The following is a 7,875-nucleotide window of genomic DNA, read 5'->3' as shown; positions in this document are numbered from 1 at the left end:
AGCTCTGCTCCCTGACCTACTTTGGCGAGTTACCTAACTTCTCTATGCCTCAGTGTTCTCATTTGTAAAATGGGAATAATAAGAGGACCTACCTCATGGGGTTGTTATGATGTTAATATCTGAGCAGACACAGAGATGTGCTGCCCAGATCCCACTTCAAGGAAGGACTTGCTGCTGAGCTGCAGGGAGTATGGATGGGCAGCAGACACATTCCTCCAGCTCTCAGCAGCTCTAGTCTGTCTTAGCTGCAGAGCGCTGCCTGGCCCAAGGCAATGCCCTTTCTGGGGGAGCCTGCATTTGGTGACTGAGTGAGGTGGGTGGCCCAACACAGGACACTCTGACAGGCAACACTTGCCTCAAGCTCCCTGCCAGGTTGGCTGAGGCTTCATTGAGCCTGCAGTGCAGCGTGACTTCTGTTTTCTCTCCCTTCTCTTTCGAGGTGTTAATCCATAGTAAGCATCTCACATCCCAAGCTGTCTCAACTACTGCTTCCAGAAAATTCAACCTGCAAAGGTATTTGTCAAGTACTTAGAGAGGAACCTGGCAAACAGTGAACACTGTGTAAGTGCTTATTAAATAAAAGTAAATAAGTAATCTGGAAAGGCAGCACCTTCATTGCTCATCCCTCTCAGAGAAGATGTTATAGTTAATGTTTGATATCAGGTCGAACACTGTGTAAGTGCTTATTAAATAAAAGTAAATAAGTAATCTGGAAAGGCAGCACCTTCGTTGCTCATCCCTCTCAGAGAAGATGTTATAGTTAATGTTTGATATCAGGTTATGCTTAAGAGCCTCAGGGTCTACCTAACCAAGATGAGGAATCAATAATTCCACTAATAAAGCTATTATATTGCTATGCTCTTTTCTGTGTTTGACCTTACAATTCAATTTTTTGTTGCTTACAAGGGTATTTTCTGACATTTTAAATTTAGGTTCAACAACTTTGGCTAAAGCCTACCATGAAATTATATAGAACCCATATGTTGTCTAGAGTCAAGCCTTATCAGCAGTGAGAAGGACACCTTAGTCCAGACTCAACCCAGGGAAAATTGTTCTCAGACTGTGAAATAGGAGGTAAGCTTGCGGACTTCAGTCTCGGGACCCTAGAGTCCTCAAAAACTATGAGATTATATCTCACCTGCAGACCTGTGGCTATGCATTATTAATCAAATCATGTGTTCACTCATTCGTTCAAACAACACATTTTCATGCCCAGTTCTCATAGCCAGGCAGAAGGAACACAAGATATTGTTTTCAAGGCTCTTACCCCCTGGGGTGGAAAGTCCACACCAAGTAATCAACAAGACAATTGATGGAGATAAATACGGTGCAGAAGATGAGCATACAGTGATGAGCCCTGGCTAGGCTTACACTGGGGAAGGCCTCTTGCAGGAAGTGACATTTGAGCTAAGAATTTAAGGATGAAAAAACCAGAAAAGTGCCTGGGAAAGCACGTTCCAGGTAGAGGCAATGGCAAATGCAAAGACCCTGAGGAATGAGTGTGTTTATCTGTTGGAAGAACACCAGGGAGGCCAGTTTTGGCTGGAGAGTGGTGAGCAGGAAGAGAGCATGGCCCCCAGGTGAAGTTTGAGCAGCAGGACAAGATCCAGTAGGGCCTTGATGGCCATGGAAAGGAATTAGGATTTCACTCTAAATACCAAGAACCCTTCAAGTGATTTTAAGGAGGGTTGACGTTATACAATTTATGCTTTTAAAAGACCATGCTGCCTGAATAGAAGCTCAACACTGAAGAAGAGAACCGAATTACAACTTACCAAAAGATGTAAGTATTCTCTGTGTCCTGAGTGTCCTATTTTAGCATTGTGCAATACTTACTAAAGGCTTTTGGGTGAGCCCATGGCTGTTTTATGAGCTTCTATTAGAACAATGAGAATGAATAACATTGTAGATTAAAATTATCATAGACCTGAAAAAACAAGCATCATGACCATACTCAGAAATTCCGCCCATCCTCTTATCTTACTAAGCTCATTCCTTCTCATTTCTATCTATAGCACATCACCTGATGTTGGATATAAATCATCCAGTGCCAACTCTTAGTTGTAACTCCTCTGGGATAATGATTAGCTACATGACTTTGGCTTAAAATGGGATGATACTCATTTTTCAGCCTGTCCTGGCTATAGCATCAGTCAGTCAACAGTGACTAAAAGAGAAAAGGATGAATATTGGCCTCCTAAGAGACAGGAACCTACCAACTCCTGCCTCCCAAAGAAGGACCGTATATAAATGGTAGATGTTTATTTAATTTACTCTCTCAGACTGCATGAGAATCTACCTGCTAAATCTAGCCTACTAAAGACAGGCTGTGGAGGAAGAACCTGCTCAGGAGGAGAAAGGGAGCCCAGATCTAATGGAAGGATTGGGGAGGAGCCGGAAGGGCGAGGAATGAAGGTGGCCAACCTGTCCAGGGAGAGAAGCTGGGATTACTGGGGAAACAAGCCATTTTGTATTATTAAGTGATTGATGCATAAAGTGGGCAGAATAGGCTTGGAGTTGCATATGAGAAGATTCCAGATTAGCATCAAGGAGAACACCTCTTTGTAGGGAAAGCAGAGAAAGCATCAAAGAACAGAAATTTAATACTACTTGTTTCTCTGCCTCAGTCATCTCAAAAAGAAAGAAAGAAAGAAAGAAAGAAAGTACTAGGTTCCTTTATTCCTCATAATGAAGTTTTCCCTGGCATTGAATTCATGGTATGAAAAACAAGCACAGACAGCTACTTTGCTTCCTCTCCCCAAGTTACTTTTGTTTATTCCTGGTAATTAAAATGAGGACCGGCTTTAAGAAAAGCTGAAACTTCCCGTCTCCCCTCACTCCACCCCACCTTCACTCACACACACACACACACACACACACACACACACACACACACACACACACACACAGCAATCTTGAAAATCGTGCCCAGCTCAGAGCCTCCTGAATGTATAGAATTCCAACTAATTCTTAGGTTTAGGAGCAGCACTGAGCCAACCAATGTTGTGAATGAATGAAATATGGTGAGTGCAATTGATGTAGACTGCCAATTTCTAAAGAAAGAAAGAAAGAAAGAAAGAAAGAAAGAAAGAAAGAAAGAAAGAAAGAAAGAACTAGGTTCCTTTATTCCTCATAATGAAGTTTTCCCTGGCATTGAATTCATGGTATGAAAAACAAGCACAGACAGCTACTTTGCTTCCTCTCCCCAAGTTACTTTTGTTTATTCCTGGTAATTAAAATGAGGACCGGCTTTAAGAAAAGCTGAAACTTCCCGTCTCCCCTCACTCCACCCCACCTTCACTCACTCACACACACACACACACACACACACAGAGCAATCTTGAAAATCGTGCCCAGCTCAGAGCCTCCTGAATTTATAGAATTCCAACTAATTCTTAGGTTTAGGAGCAGCACTGAGCCAACCAGTGTTGTGAATGAATGAAATATGGTGAGTGCAATTGATGTAGACTGCCAATTTGTTTTGCTGCATACATGAATATTGATTATAAGCAGAGGCTGGCCCAACAAAAATAATTATGGAGAACTGAAAGCCTGAATGGGCAACACTGTGCAGCAATTTATTTCTCAAAGTGGACTACAACCACCTTTTGGAGCCTGGAGAGTCAAAGTCACAGGATAAACAAGGGAAACGTTTGGGATGCTTCAATTTTACTATATTACAGGTTGGGGAGCACGTTATGTTTATATCAAAACAAACATGGTAATATTGTGGAACAGAATGCAAAATGCATACAAATTTCTCAGTATTTGGAGCTGGCAACTACATGCACAGCGGCCCTCCCAGGTTGTCCTTCATTTTAGAGGTTCTCTGTGGAACCATTTGCAAAGTGATTCTATAGCTTCAGGACGCAAGACCTGTCAAATAAAAAGAAAGGTGTTTCTGATGTACAAGTTTCAACTCTAGATTAGACTGGATAAATTTCATATCATATATATAAATAGGAATAACAGGAATCTTAAAGAACCTTCTAGATCATTGGTTCTCAACTGGGGACAATTTTTGCCCCTCATCCAGGGAGCATTTGTCAATACCTGAGGGCCTTTTTGGTTGTCACAATTGGGGGACAGGGGAGGAGCTACTGGCATCTAGTGCTCAACATATTACAATGTACAGGGCAGCCCCCATGACAAAGAATTTCCCGTGCTAAAATGTCAATAGTGCTGAGGTTCAGAAACTCTGCTCTAGACAATGCATATATACACACAGATAGAAAACAAGTGGTCTGAAGGTCAAAGTCATGCACTGGGGTCAGGGCCCACCAGAGGCCTCAGAAGGCAATCACAGTGTAAGAAAGGAAGCACATGTCCCCCTGGACCATGGCAGGAGACAAAAGGCAGCCTCTGGGAGCAGGGGTTCAGCTGGTTGCCACAGCAGGGAGAGGAGTGGGCTTAGAATTCATGCCTTGAGTAGAGTTGCAATGTGGTATCTGAAGACTTGTTTTTGTGATACTGTGGAAACTGCTGCTATGCATGTGGTCAGGGATATGCCATCTCCTCCAGAAAGCTGCCTTCATCCTCCAAATGGAAGTGAATCTCCCTCATCAGCACTCAGACTGTAGGTCTGACGCCTTTACTATCTCACCCACCACTACACCCTGCTATTAAGCCCCAGATTGGGCTGTAAGCTCCTTGAGGACAAGATTCGTGCATTTTCAAAGGTCTCTTCTTGGTGCACAGTACCCTAGCACATAGGAATACTGATAAAATCGTTGCTGAACTGCCATCACTGCTTTATTCTCCTCCCAATACTAGGAATTCTGCATGCATACATTTGAATAAAACATATAAAATGGGAAGAAAAAAAGGGAGTGATCTACTGTTTTCATCTGGGAAGATAATTTGGCAATGTCAATCTTTAAAGACCTATGTAGACTTTTGTTTCAATGCTCACCACCTGTTTGACTGCCTTCCCCCTTCTTTAATTTTGTTAGTAGTTTCCAGTAATAATGCAATTCATCTTGAAATTTCACTGCTGCATTTCATAAATGGGTCACAATCTTGGTGAATGTTTTTTAGACACAAATGCCTACAACCAAAGTATAGAGCAAAGTTTGCCTATCCTTCTAAACAACTCGAAAAATTTTTTAACCTCTAAAATGCATTAATTTGCTGATGGCTTTTCCCTGTAAGAAGTAGTTTGGCCCTGTTCAGCTTTTAGTTACAATAACAACAAAAAATCATTTTGGCTTCTCTCTGCTCTTCATATTCAAAATTAACCATCCTTTAGACTGATTGAGAAGGAATCAAGCATTTGTGCAACATAAGGTAATTTTCCATGTTAAAGTATTCTGGGCAGGTTCAGTACCTCCCTATTTTTTATATTCATAAAATGTAAGAAACTCAGCTCCAGCAATCCAAATATCTTAAATTTCACTTACAAAACAAATCATAGGGTATTCTTCACCCTACAAAACCAGTTATCAAAAGATTCAACCCAATATTGTTTTTATTTGGCAGCACCTACTCTCAAACCCATTTAAATTTATATCATATTTACACAGCTTTTCAGGAACCAGAAGAACTTTCTAAGAGCTAAAATGGAATGATGAATGAGCCAAACCCCTTAATTTTGCAAGTGAGGAAACTGAGGCTCAGAAGGCGATATGAACTCTCAAATCTATATACAAAGGGTCTTCAAAAAGTTCATGAAAAGATTCATACTACCTCTTAATTCTATTTTTCCACGAAGTTTTTGAAGTACCTTCATACAGTAATGATAATAGCTAGGGCCCATGGCTTCTCACAGTTACCACTTCCACCATGTCTAAACTGTCATTACATCTTGCTCAGACTGGTGCAGTAGTCTCCTAAGTCCTGTTTTTACCCTTCCTCTTACAAACCACCCTCCCCACAGCGGCCACTCCACACAATGGCCAGAGGCATGCATTTACAACAGAAGGCAAACTGTGTCACTCCTTTGCTCAGAACCTTCTATCACATCTCCCCTGAGGAAAAGCCAATTCTCACCACAGTCGACACATTTCTAAATATAGGTGATCCCTGGCTTACAATGGTTTGACTTCAATTTTTTTACTTTATGATGAAGCAAAAGCGATATGCATTAAGTAGCAACCGTACTTAGAGTACTCATACGACCATTCTGTTTTTCACTTTCAGTATTCAACAAACTACACGAGATATTCAACATTTTATTATATAATAGGCTTTATGTTAGATAATTTTGCCCAACTGTAAGCCAATGTAAGTGTTCTGAGCACATTTAATGTAGGCTAGGCTAAACTGTGATGTTCGATAGGTTAAGTATATTACCATTTTGCTTGAGATTTCCAGAACAATTTTATTTCTTATTCATTTTTTAAGTTAACATGTAATAATTGTTAGGTTAGGTGTATTAAATGCATTTTCAACTTAGCAATATTTTCAATTTCTGATGGTTTATTGGTATGTAACCCACAGTAGGCTGAGGAGCATCTGTACTCGTCTCTTCAGTCACTGTAACTTAGCCCTAACACTTTCTTCATGGGCTCCACCTTGGGAACTTGCCCTTACAGTTCCTTCTGCTAGCAACCTCCTCCTCCCCAGGTCCAAATGACTCACTCCCGTTCTTCCTTCAGGGGTCTTCTCGTATATCACTTTACTGTCATCATTGTCACCATCGCCATCAACACTGGTTCACAGATGAAGAAACTAAGGCACAGAGAAGTTTAGTAACTATTCCAAGATCACCCAGCTAGTCAATAGTAGAGGATATGAACCCAGAGCACCGGCTCTTTAACCACCATGATGTATTGTATCACTCTTAACTTAGTGACAAAGGGCTAATCTAATGCTTTTTCCCTAGACCAGACTCTCAGAAATTGAGATATACTAAAGTATGCTTTCAAAAAAATAGTTTCTTATAACTGCCTAATATTTTTAAATAATCAATAACGTGTATTTTGAGCTAAAACTGGTAAACAAGAGCAAAAATGTGAGTCACAACTGTGCTGCACTTCAGCCTCTAATTCAGAGAACAACCTCCACAAAGACTATGACTGAGGCTTACAGGCATGTGCAGGTCATTCTCCCTGCTCGACTGAGATTACCACGATTAGCTCTGGTCCATAAAGGGAAAACTAAGACACAAAAGCCGCAGAGATCTTCCAGGCCACACAGCCAATAACAGTGGCTGGAAGGGAGCCTCTTAGGGCCCCTCTGGGATTGCACTAGGTCACATATGCTCCCTGCTTATTAGCACAGAACAAGCTGGTGATTCACACAGTGGAATGCTTAAGCCAAGGATGTCACCTAATAGAGGGTATGTTGATACAGCTTTATCAACATACCCTCTATTACATAATCATCGTAATGTGGAAACGCCATAAAGGAATTTGTGCCTTGGAATAAAAGAGGGGTGTATCTGCTGGGAATTACTCCACAAAGGATATAAGATCTTCAGTGAGAAACTTACTACCCCAGACTGGGCAAGCAACTTGTGAAAAACACGGCCCAGTGGAGGCTCCCTGAGGACAGTCACTATGTCCAGTTACATTTGGTAAGATTTAGCCAGACCCCTCCCCAGAGAGCCTCCAGGGACCCCCAGACCTTCCACACGGAAGAGAGGCCTATTCTGTATCTGGCCTCCCGGGAGATAAAAGTGTTTACCTTCAGTCCTCTCTGCCTCTTTTTGGGGGGTCCAATATTTATTTGTGCAAGCCTTGAGAACTGTCGTTCTCTTTCTATTCCAGACGACCCAACACTCCCTTGATTACCACCCCCTCCCCCAAGTCTTCCCTCGACTTCGCCTTCCATCGTCCCACCTGCCACCAGGACGTGGCAGGAGGAAGGAGATTATTAGGAGGCTGGAAGGGAGGGGCGGGGGTGTCCTAAGCACCTGGCAGACCCGGGCCTTCA

Source organism: Galeopterus variegatus, unplaced genomic scaffold (genome assembly GCF_000696425.1).
Source record: "Galeopterus variegatus unplaced genomic scaffold, G_variegatus-3.0.2 Scaffold6038, whole genome shotgun sequence".
In the NCBI taxonomy this organism is placed as follows: domain Eukaryota; kingdom Metazoa; phylum Chordata; class Mammalia; order Dermoptera; family Cynocephalidae; genus Galeopterus; species Galeopterus variegatus.
This window is presented reverse-complemented; position numbering follows the sequence as displayed.